Raw genomic sequence first — 11,181 nt, 5'->3', positions numbered from 1 at the left:
ACCCTAACCCTAACCCAGACACTCTCGGTTTCCATAGGGTGCCGATGGGTTTTCTTTCAAAAGCCCCCCCGATCCCCGTTCTGCAACGGTGACGGTCGGAACTATGCCGGTATCTGATCGTCTTCGATCCTCCGACTTTTTTCCTTTCATCGAGGAGAGCGTGCTTGGCAGACGCGTTTCCGCAGCCGGTCGTCCTTCGGCCGATCCAAGAATTTCACCTCTGACGACGAAATACGGGTGCCCACCCGACCGTCCTCCGTCCACTCATCACACTCGCCGGTCCGGTGCACCGACAAAAACAGGGACCCTAGTCCTGTTCCGTCATTCCTATGCTTCCTCGTTCACTACGATATTCACGCCCGCTTTGGAACACTCCGCTTTTTTCAAAGTCACGCCCGCCGAGTCCTGCGTCACCCAATCAAGGGCAACGGAAGAACCGGCCGCCGAACGCTGCTGGAGGGCGAGACCCACCACCCACACGTAGCCCGCTCTTAAATTTTAAGAGGCACGAAACGGGACCCCGCCCGAAATCACGACTACGTCTTTTTAACTGCAAACAACTTTAATATACCGCATATTGGAGCTGGAATTACCGCGGGTGCTGGCACCCCACTTGTCCCTCCAATCGATCCTCGGCCCGAGGCTTTAAGTCCGGACCCATTTCCGATCCCGGGACCCCACTAGGAGGCCCCGCACCGGCATTTCTCGTCCACTACCTCCCCGAGTCGGGATTGGGTAAGTTTGCGCCGCCGGCTGCCTTCCTTGGATGTGGTAGCCGTTTTCGCAGGCTCCCTCTCCGGAATCGCACCCTGATCCTCCGTTACCCGTCGTCACCACGTTAAGCCACTGTACCTTACCGTCCGACGGTTGATAGGGCAGAGATATTGAATGAAGCATTCGTACCGTCCGGTAAAGACTTCGATTCGGTTCAGTTATCGTGAAGCACCTTGGAAGCACGGCCTACCACCCGTCCAGCTGGACCCCCGGTAAAAGGGCCCGAGGCGCAGGGGCTGGCCGGTCCGGTTTTGAATCTAATAATACATCCTTTCTTGGAGAACGTGAGCTCACAGTCGTGACTGCCACTTCGCATGGAGAGCTCTAGAATTACTACGGTTATCCATCCGTTAGTAACACCAGCCATCAAATAAAACGATCACTGATTTAATGAGCCCTTCGCAATTTTCACAGTACTTACTCGTCAACGAGCATGAGTCTCGTACTTTGCACATGCATGGCTTAATCTTTTAGAACAAAGCATATGACTACTTACTGCGAGGATCAACCAGGGAACTTTCTTTATTACCGGAGAACGTGATACATCTTCGCTCTTTGGGACTTGCAACCTTCCTTTCCCTCATGGTGGACTTGGCGGTCTAACCTGCCTTTTGGGGATGCCCTAGCCAAAATCAATCAGTCACATCCGACAAAGTGCTAGGTAGGTGGTCATAGTTTTCGCCCACCACCACGTCGGTTTGGACGGATGCGCCTCATCTCGATCCTTGTGCCGACCTAACTCAATCGGACGCCCATATGGGCTTTTCTACGACACCTTTCCTCCGTTCTGCCTCTGCCGGCAGAAAGGCAGGCCCCTACATATCCCTGTCAGCAAGGAAGCGGGCATCAATCCAGCCACTGCATGTGGTGAAACGTCACCGAGGATGTCTCAATATACACCTTTTTCCAGCACGCACAATCTCCGACTACCCTTCTGCAGCAAGCAAGCCTGCCACATTCCATGATTCAAGACCAGATTATGCTCCTGGATGTCTCGACAACTCACTAGCATGACACTGAACCTTGCCCTCGCCATGTCTGTCGGGTCTCGCCTGACACAGTTCTTGGTTCATCATTTTGCCTTCAGTGAAGTCAAAAGGATCGTCCGGCCGTCCTGCCCCGACATGCAAATCGTGTCGTCTACGCTCTAGGAGACGTCCTGCATCGATTCGGCAAAAATCGGGTTGGGGGCGAAACGACCCCATCTCGCCCATTGCACCACCGTGGTCCTCAGGGCGGTGCGAGGCAACTTCCTTGTCGAATTGGGTTGGCAGGCTGGAGGTCGGGGGCGAAACGACCGGAGGTCGACCCCCCCCACCCACCACACCGAGTTTTGGACACTGGGTCCATTCAAAGGCCGACAGAGATAAAATACGCGACCAAACGTCCCTAGTTCAGTCCACAGTCGAATCTCCCTGTCGGTTCGGTAGGGTCCTTTTCCACAGAAAGCATCATCATCCGAACGAACTGAGATGATCGACCGGGACACGGTGAACTAGCCTTGTACGGAATCCCCCCGGATCTCAACCGACCGTCCTGTCCGCGCGGAACGTTTGGCTGAACCCGACATCCAAAGTGCCCAAGGTACCGACCATAAGCGTTCGTTAAGGCCTACTAGCTTGCTAGAGAGACTTGGGACGAATAACCTAACCTCGGGCGAACTCTGTTGGAACCTTCCCCTATAGTATATTTACTACACCTTTCAGTGCCTAACCCACTGCCATTCTTAGAAAAATCAACCACCGACTTTTTTCTGATAATATGCAAGAGCCTTCCCCCTGACGTGCTACAGACTGAACCAATGGTCACCGTTGGGATTCAGAATGGATTCTGCAACAAACACCCTTATTTTTTGGGGTTGAGTCTTGGGCCATACTCAAACCCGGGGGGGGAGTTATGGCCAAAAAACCCTGACTTTTTCCTCACTTATGCAGAGCCTTCCCCTGAGGTGCTACAGAGGAAACCAATGGTATCATTCAAGATGCGCAATCGAATTCCGCAACACCTTTTCGGGGTTTAGGTGGGTGCATGTGTAAAACCGGGGGGAGTTATTGCCAAAACCCACTTTTTTCTCACATATGCAGGGCCTTCCTTGGCGTGCTAGAAGACTAACCATGGTAATCATAGGATGCGTAATCCAATTCCCCGCAACAACTTCTGTGGGGTTAGGTTGTCATCACCATCAAAACCGGGGGGAGATATCCTCCTCAAAAACCTGTTTTTTCCTCACATATGCAAGGCGCTTCCCTTGGGCTGTGCCCTACAGACTAACCATGGTATCACGGTATGCGTAATCCAATTTTCGCAACAACTTCTGGGTTATGGGTTGTCTCACCTGCCAAAACCGGCGGGGGAGTTATCGCCCAAAAAAACCACTTTTTTTCATCAACATTATGCAGGGCCTTTCCCCCTGGACGTGGCTATTCAGGAAACCAATGAGTATCATCAGATGCGGCAATCGAATTCCCGCAACACCGTTTTGGGGTTAAGGGGGATCCCAGCTCAAAACCGGGAAGGGAGGTTTATCGCCGAAAAAACCCACTTTTTTTTTCACATATGCAGGGGCCTTCCCCATGGGCCGTGGCTACAAGGAAACCAATGGTATCAGCAGATGCGCAATCAAATTCCGCAACACCTTTTCGGGGTTCTGGGGTCCCAAGCTCAAAACCGGGGGGAGTTATGGCCAAAAAACCACTTTTTTTCACTTATGCAGGGCCTTCCCTGGCGTGCTACAAGGAAACCAATGGTAGCCACCAGATGCGCAAAATCAATTCCGCAACAGACACCTTTTTGGGGTAGGGGGTCCCAGCTCACAAACCGGGGGGAGTTTATGGCAAAAACAAAAAAAAACAACCAACTTTTTTTCTCACATATGCAAGCCTTCCCCTGAAGGTGCTACAAGAAAACCAATGGTATCAACGATATGCGCATCATCCAATTCCGCAACAACCCTTTTCGGGGGTTAGGGGTTCACAGCTCAAACCGGGGGGATATCTCGCCAAAAAAACCACTTTTGCTGTCTTATGCACAGCCTTCCCCTGAGGTGCTAGAGAGTAACCAATGGTCACATTCATTGGATAGACCGTTCAATTGGCGAGTTGTTATCCCCCATTCCCGGGGGGTCCCAGCTCGAAAAAATCCAAGGGAGAGTTTCGCGAGCTGGAAAACGTTTTCGCGCTCCCAGATGTTGCCAACGAACCTTCCCCTGAAGGTTCTAGAGCCTAACCAAGGAGACCACTGGAATGCGCCCATCGCATGCTGCAATTCCGTTCTACCTTCGTTTCAGGGGGGTACCCGCTCTTTCCTGGGGGGAGATATGGGCCAAAAAACCGTGTTTTTGTCCCCCCTCCTCAACATATGCAGGGCCTTCCCTGGGGGGGACCCGTGCTACAGAGTAACCAATGGTATCGAAGAAGATGCGCCATCAAATTCCCGCAACAAGTCTGGGGGGTTAGGTTGTCCTCACACCTTAAAACCGGGGTGAGATTCGCCCTAAAAACCTTGTTTTTCTGTCACATATGCAGAGCCTTTTCCCCTGAGCGTGCTAGAGTACTATGTTCATGGTAGCCGTTCATGGCGAGTGTTTATCACCCATTCCCGGGGGGGTACTGAATCCAAGGATACAGCTAAAAGCGGGTGCCCCAGAGTGTTGCCAAGCCGCGCCTGAACGGTTCTAGACCTACCAATGGTATCACATATTCGCCAATCGAAATTCCGTGCAACACCTTCATGGGTTCGAGGGGGTCTCCCCAATCAAAACCGGGGGAGATATCCTCAAAAAACCTGTTTTTCCTCACATATGCAGAGCCTTCCCTGGGCGTTCTAAGAGAGTAACCAATTGGTATCACCAGATGCGCAATCCAATTCCGCAACAATTCAGGGCGTTTAGGTTGTGCCAGCTCAAAACCGGGGGAGTTTATGGCCAAAACACCACTTTTTCTCTTCACATTATCAGGGATGCAGGGCCTCCCCCTTGGCGTGCTAAGAAGGAAATTAAGTGGTATCACCAGGATGCGCAAATCGAATTCCAGCAACACCTTTTCTGGGTTAAGGTGGTCCCAGCTCAAAACCGTGGGGAGATTATCGCCAAAAAACCACTTTTTTCCTCACATATGCAGGCGCCTTCCTCTGATGTGCTACAAGAAAACAATGGTATCATCCACAGAGATGCGCCATCCCAAATTCCGCAACACACGTCAGGTGTTAATGAAGAAATGGTCACAGCTCAAAACCGGGGTGAGGGTGGGGTGGGGGGGTGGTAGATATGGCCAAAAAACCACTTTTTCCCTGTCTTACTGCACTCACATTGCAGCCTCCCCCTGAGGTGTCTAGAGAGTAACCAATGGTATCATTGGATATGCCCTTCAACGGCGAGTGTTTAATCACGCACATTTCCGGGGTTTAGGTTGTCTCAGCCTACATCCAAGGGAGATTCCGAGCTCCAAGTCGGTTCGGCCCCCAGAGGTTTGCCAGACTCCCCTGATTGCTAGAGCCTAAGCCAAGGATATCACCCACCGGGATTCTCCAAAATTCGCACAACTTGCTGTACTTTTGTTCTAACTTGGTTTCAGGGGGTGACCATCTTTCCGGGGGAGTTATGGCCTAAAAAAGCCCCTTTTTGTGTCACATATGCAGGGCACTTCCCTGGGGGCATGCTACAGAGTAAGCTCATGGTATCAGCAGATGCGCCATGCAAATGTCCGCAACAACTTCAGGGGGTTAGGTTGGTCTCAACCTCAAAACCCGGGGGGAGATATCCTCAAAAACCTCGGTTTTTTTCACATATGCCTGGGGCCTTCCCTGGGCCTGCTAAGAGTACACCAATGGTATCAAGCCAGAATGCGCAATCAGAATTCCGCAACACCTTCAGAGGGGTTAGGTGGTCCTCACCCTCTACACCGGGGGAGATATGGCCCGCAAAAAAACCACTTTTTTGTCACTATGCAGGGCCTTCCCTGGGCATGCTAGAGAGTAAACCAATCGTATCACAGGATGGGCGCAATCCAATTCCGCAACAACTTCAGGGGGTTAGCTTCCCTCACCTCAAAACCGGTGGGAGCTATGGCCAAAAAACCTGTTTTTTCTCACAATTGCAGAGCCTTCCTCTGGGCGTGCTAGGAGAGTAACCAATGGTATACACCAGACGCGCGAATCCAATTCCGCACCAACTTCCAGGGGGTTAGGTTGGTACCAGCTCAAAGCCGCGGGGGAAGCTGTGGCCCAACCACCCACTTTGGACTCTCTTATTGCAGAGCCTGTCCCTGGAGACGATGGCGGCTGAGTCACATTGCAGCTGTTCATCGTGCATCTATATGGCGTGATCGGGGGAATGTAGAAGACCCACACACCAAGGACCCTTGGTCCCCACCAAGACTTAAAAAAAAAAGGAGGCCCCTCCCCCGCACCCGAGTTAGTGCAGAGGAAGGGCCATTTCAGATGGTAGACCCACGTCCCGTCTTTTGACTTTGACTTTGACTTTGACTTTGCACTTTGAACCTTTTTTGAGGTGGTTTCCGCATCTTTCAAGCGGACTCCCAGTCCCGCATCTTTCATGCGGAAACGGGCCACTTTAGGTCCGCATTGAAACATGCGGACTCCAGTTCCCCGCATCTTTCGCATGGCGGGATGCCAAACCATACATAATTTTATGTGATGTGACACCCCTTGAGCGACCCAGCCATCGGCCAAACTCACACCACTTTCCAGTCAGGAGTAAGTATTGTACTTGTCAGTAAAAAAAAAAAAAAAAAAAAAAAAAAAAAAACTTTGGCTTTTTTCATCATCTTGCCACCAACCAGCAATACACTCAATACGGTGTAATGCCTGCATGCATGGTGCAAGATGCCTTCTTTCAGGCAGGAGTCACTGCCTGACTTGGAGAAAAAAAGAAAAGATCGATCTTAGAACAAAGGTTGAATCTCAGATGATCGTAGCGAAAGGCTACTCTACAACGTACAATACCCCGTTCTCTTTTAAGTCGTCTGCAAAGGATCTCTGTCCTACGAGCTTACATTTGCGTATGGGTTAGGGCAATGCGGGCATGCTGACCCGCTTGCCCATCGGAGACGTAGGAGGCCACCGTCCGAAAACGGCCACCCCTAGACTGGTATCAGTTTTGACATAGGACGGTCGTTCGAACACAGCACGGATTCTGACTTAGAGGCGTTCAGTCATAAGCCCACGAAAATGAGGGATGTAGCTTGGCACCATGGCTCGGTCGAGCCGGTGCAGTTACCAATGGTCCCAATCTGCCGTTCCTCTCGTACTGAGCAGAATTCCTGGCCGAATGCTTTCACAACCTATCAGTAGGGTAAAACTACCTGTCTCACGACGGTCTAAAACCCAGCTCACGTTCCCTGTCGGTGGGTGAACAATCCAACACTTGGCGACTTCTGCGTCGCAATGATAGGAAGAGCCGACATCGAAGGATCAAAAAGCAACGTCGCTACGAACGCGCTTGGCTGCCACAAGCCAGTTACCCCTGCGGTAACTTGTCTGACACCTCTGGCTTAAAGACTCCTAAGGGGCCAAAGGATCGATAGGCCACGCTTTCGCGCCGATAAATGCACCGGACTGCTACCGGGAGTCCGGGTCAAGCCAGCTTGGACCCTTTTGTTCTACGGCAGGTTTCCGTCCTGCCTGAGCTGACCTTGGGACACCTGCGTTACGTTTTTGTGACAGATGTGCCGCCCCAGCCAAACTCCCAACCTGACGCTGTCTCGGACAGACCCTATCCTTTTTAGTGGGACAGAATGCTTGAAGAGATCCGCTTGCTTGCGGTTCAGCGATCCTCATCCGATGAGTTCAAAAAACACAAAGAGTAGTGGTATTTCACCGTCGGGAACCACCCGAGAGAGGAGGACCCTCCCACCTATCATCTACACCTCTCCTGCTTTCAAACCACGGCAGACTAGAGTCAAGCTCAACAGGGTCTTCTTTCCCCGCTGATGCCGCCAAGTCCGTTCCCTTGGCTGCGGTTTTCGCTAGATAGTAGATAGGGGACAGTGGGAATCTCGTTCATCCATTCATGCGCGTCACTAATTAGATGACGAGGCATTTGGCTACCTTAAGAGAGTCATAGTTACTCCCCGCCGTTTACCCGCGCTTGGTGAATTTCTTCACTTTGACATTCAGAGCACTGGGCAGAAATCACATTGCGTCAACACCGTTCTCCAGCCCTCGCAATGCTACGTTTTAATTAAACAGTCGGATTCCCCTAGTCACTGCCGGTTTCCAAGTTCGCCGTTCCCGGTCCCTCTGCCCCCAACGGAAAACCGGGGGGGAAACGAGGCCTCGACTTTCCACGCCCCGCCTGTCCGGTGCCGGCCGCCGAGACGGCCAGACCAGAAAAAGGTAGGGCGCTTCTGGCCAGAGGCCCGAGGTGACCCGACGCTTAGAGCCAATCCTTGTCCGAAGTTACGGATCTAATTTGCCGACTTCCCTTACCCACATTATTCCATGGGCCAGAGGCTTCTCACCTCGGAGACCTGCTGCGGTCATGAGTACGACCGGACGCCAACGCCTGCACTTGCGCTCCCCCGGATTTTTCAAGGGACCGTCGGTGGCCTGCCGGACGCCGCCTCAGCCGCGACGCTTTACCGGACCTGCCGCCCTCTCGCCGGACCAGCCGATTCCAGGGCCGTCGGACCGTTAAAAAGAAAAGACAACTCTTTCCGGCGCCACCGCCGGCGTCTCCGGGTTCGCTCGCGTCACCGCCACCCCCCTCGCGCAGAACGGAGAGGCGGCGGGCGTGCCGGTTCGGGAATATTGACCCGATTCCTTTCGACCACCTGGCCTGTTACCACCAGGAATTCCTTCGGATTTCTCCTAGGTCTTAGGATCGACTCACCCATGTCCAACTGCTGTTCACATGGAAACCTTCTCCACTTCGGCCTTCAAGGATCTCGCCTGAATATTTGCTACTATACCACCGAGATCTGCACCGGCGGCCGTTCCGGTCGGGCTCGCGCGCGCCGACCTGCGCCACGGCCGCCGCGCCCTCCTACTCGTGGCGCCCTGTCACTCGGCACCACGGCCGGGTCTGGGTGCGACGCTTTGAGCGCCATCCATTTTCAGGGCCCGGTCGCTTCGGCAGGTGAGTTGTTACACACTCCTTGGGCGGGTGCCGACTTCCGTGGCCACCGTCCTGCTGTCTGGAGCGACCGACACCTTTTCCTGGGATCTGATGAGCGTCGACTCGGGCACCGCGACCCGGCGTTCGGTTCATCCCGCATCGCCAGTTCTGCTTACCAAAAATGGCCCACTGAGCGCTCGCATTCTAGGTCTCTCCGCCTTCGAAATCAGGCAAGGCAGAGTTCTTACCGATTGAAAGTTTGAGAATAGGTCGAGGCCGCCTCGGCCCCGAGGCCTCTAATCATTGGCTTTACCCGATAAAACTGCGTTCGTAGAGCGCCAGCTATCCTGAGGGAAATTTCGGAGGGAACCAGCTATTAGACGGTTCGATTAGTCTTTCGCCCCCTATACCCAAATCAGACGATCGATTTGCACGTCAGAATCGCTACGGGCCTCCACCAGAGTTTCCTCTGGCTTCACCCTGTTCAGGCATAGTTCACCATCTTTCGGGTCCCGACGGCCGCGCTCTCACTCCGACCCGAACCTCGCACAAGTGCGGGTCGCGGGTGGGTCGACGATGCGCCACGAGGACCTAAGTCCTCCCGGATCTCGCCTCCTTTCACTTTCGTTGCGCCCAAGGGTTTCCTTCACCCAAAGACTCGCGCGCACGTCGGACTCCTCGGTCCGTGTTTCAAGACGGGTCGGACAGACCCGGCCGGTCGTCGACGTCTCGGACGCGCAAAGCGAGGATGCGCCGTCCCCCTCAAACGGACGCCAGTCGTACGGGCACCGCGTGCGGTCCCCAACAGTCGAAACGCCGAAAGGGAGGGTCGGCGTCCCGGCCGTGCCGAAGCACGGCGCGCGCCGCAAACACCTCGGTCGGTCCCGGCAAGCCCCTCGCCCAGCCGAGCTGTTAAACGGCCACCGAACCACGCACGAAGCGAGGACGGCGACCCACCTTCCCGACGGGCCTCTGAACGAGCCCCGGCACCGACCCACGTCGACGCGCACGCCAGAGTTGTCCGACCGACGGGACGGAGGAGCCGACCCTCGCCCGACGGTCCAAAAAAGGATCCGTCGCACGAGGCGCTCTCTGCCCGCCGCCGAAGCCCCGGTCGCGCCGCTTGGCCGAGTCCGTGCGTTTCCCTCCGAACGGTTTCACGCACTCTTTAACTCTCTTTTCAAAGTCCTTTTCACCTTTCCCTCGCGGTACTTGTTCGCTATCGGTCTCTCACGCCGGTATGTAGCTTTAGATGGAGTCTACCACCCGTTTTGGGCTGCATTCCCAAACAACCCGACTCTTGGAAAACGCCTCGCCGGCCCCGGGTCGCGCCTAGAGACGGGGTTCTCACCCTCCACGACGCGCCCTTCCAGGCGACTTGGGCGCGAACCCGCACGGGGCCCGGACGGCGCTTCTCTCAATTACAACTCGCACCACCCCTCTTGTCGGGAGGTGGGCGATTTTCAATTTGAGCCATTTCCCGCTTCACTCGCCGTTACTGAGGGAATCCTTGTTAGTTTCTTTTCCTCCGCTTATTAATATGCTTAAATTCAGCGGGTAGTCTTGCCTGATCTGAGGTCGTACGTAAGTGTTTGTTTGTTCCTCTCTCTCTGTCGGTGGGCGATATGAACGAGTCGCGGTCGTCCACCGGCATTCTACATTTCAAGGGACACGGCCTCTTCCCTTTCTTATGAACAGGAGGAGGATTGGCCGTGACACCTCAACACCGTCTTTCCTCGCAAAAGAAAAAAGACATTCATAGTGTATTCGACCCTCAGACAGACATGCTCCCGGGACCAGGGCCCGAGAGCGCCATTTGCGTTCAAAGATTCGATGATTCACTGTCTTCTGCAATTCACACTACTTATCGCAGTTGGCTGCGTTCTTCATCGATGCGTGAGCCAAGAGATCCACCGTTCTGAGTTGTTTTTTTCACATTTTTTCGTATCTTTCAATATCATTCTCACTATTGACAAACTGGATAGAAAACAAAGACATGCGAACGTGGGGGGGGCTGACTGCTAACGCACACAGCATTTGACGACCGCTAGGTCGACCCCCCCCAAACGTATCGCAAGAAGATGATTCAAGTACAGTTCACACGGGAGACGAACTCCACGATCGATTCAACGTTAATGATCCTTCCGCAGGTTCACCTACGGAAACCTTGTTTACGACTTTTACTTCCTCTAAACGATCAAGTTCGACCAACTTTCCCCCTCGGCCAAGCTCCAAAACACCACATCGCTGCGGTTTAACGGAGTTAGGCAGTGGCAGGTCGGGAGGCCTCGCTAAACCGTTCATCGGTAGTAGCGACGGGCGGTGTGTACAAA

At 53.7% G+C, this 11,181-nt stretch overlaps 2 non-coding genes and 1 pseudogene across 2 annotated transcripts; 1 reads left to right on the top strand and 2 right to left on the bottom strand.

Moving 5' to 3' along the window:
* The window catches only part of LOC137991918 (uncharacterized), a 45,757-nt pseudogene that overhangs the window by 4,622 nt on the left and 29,954 nt on the right, over positions 1-11,181 (top strand).
* Positions 6,668-10,429, bottom strand: LOC137993980 (large subunit ribosomal RNA). The gene has a single exon (XR_011122092.1). It is a non-coding gene; the product is annotated as a large subunit ribosomal RNA (ribosomal RNA).
* On the bottom strand, positions 10,617-10,773 carry LOC137993963 (5.8S ribosomal RNA). Its single transcript, XR_011122076.1, has one exon. It is a non-coding gene; the product is annotated as a 5.8S ribosomal RNA (ribosomal RNA).

This window comes from Montipora foliosa, chromosome 2, assembly GCF_036669935.1.
Source record: "Montipora foliosa isolate CH-2021 chromosome 2, ASM3666993v2, whole genome shotgun sequence".
NCBI classification, from domain to species: Eukaryota; Metazoa; Cnidaria; class Anthozoa; order Scleractinia; family Acroporidae; genus Montipora; species Montipora foliosa.
Note: the sequence above shows the minus strand (reverse complement) of the source record. Positions and strands in the feature narration are given on the sequence as shown.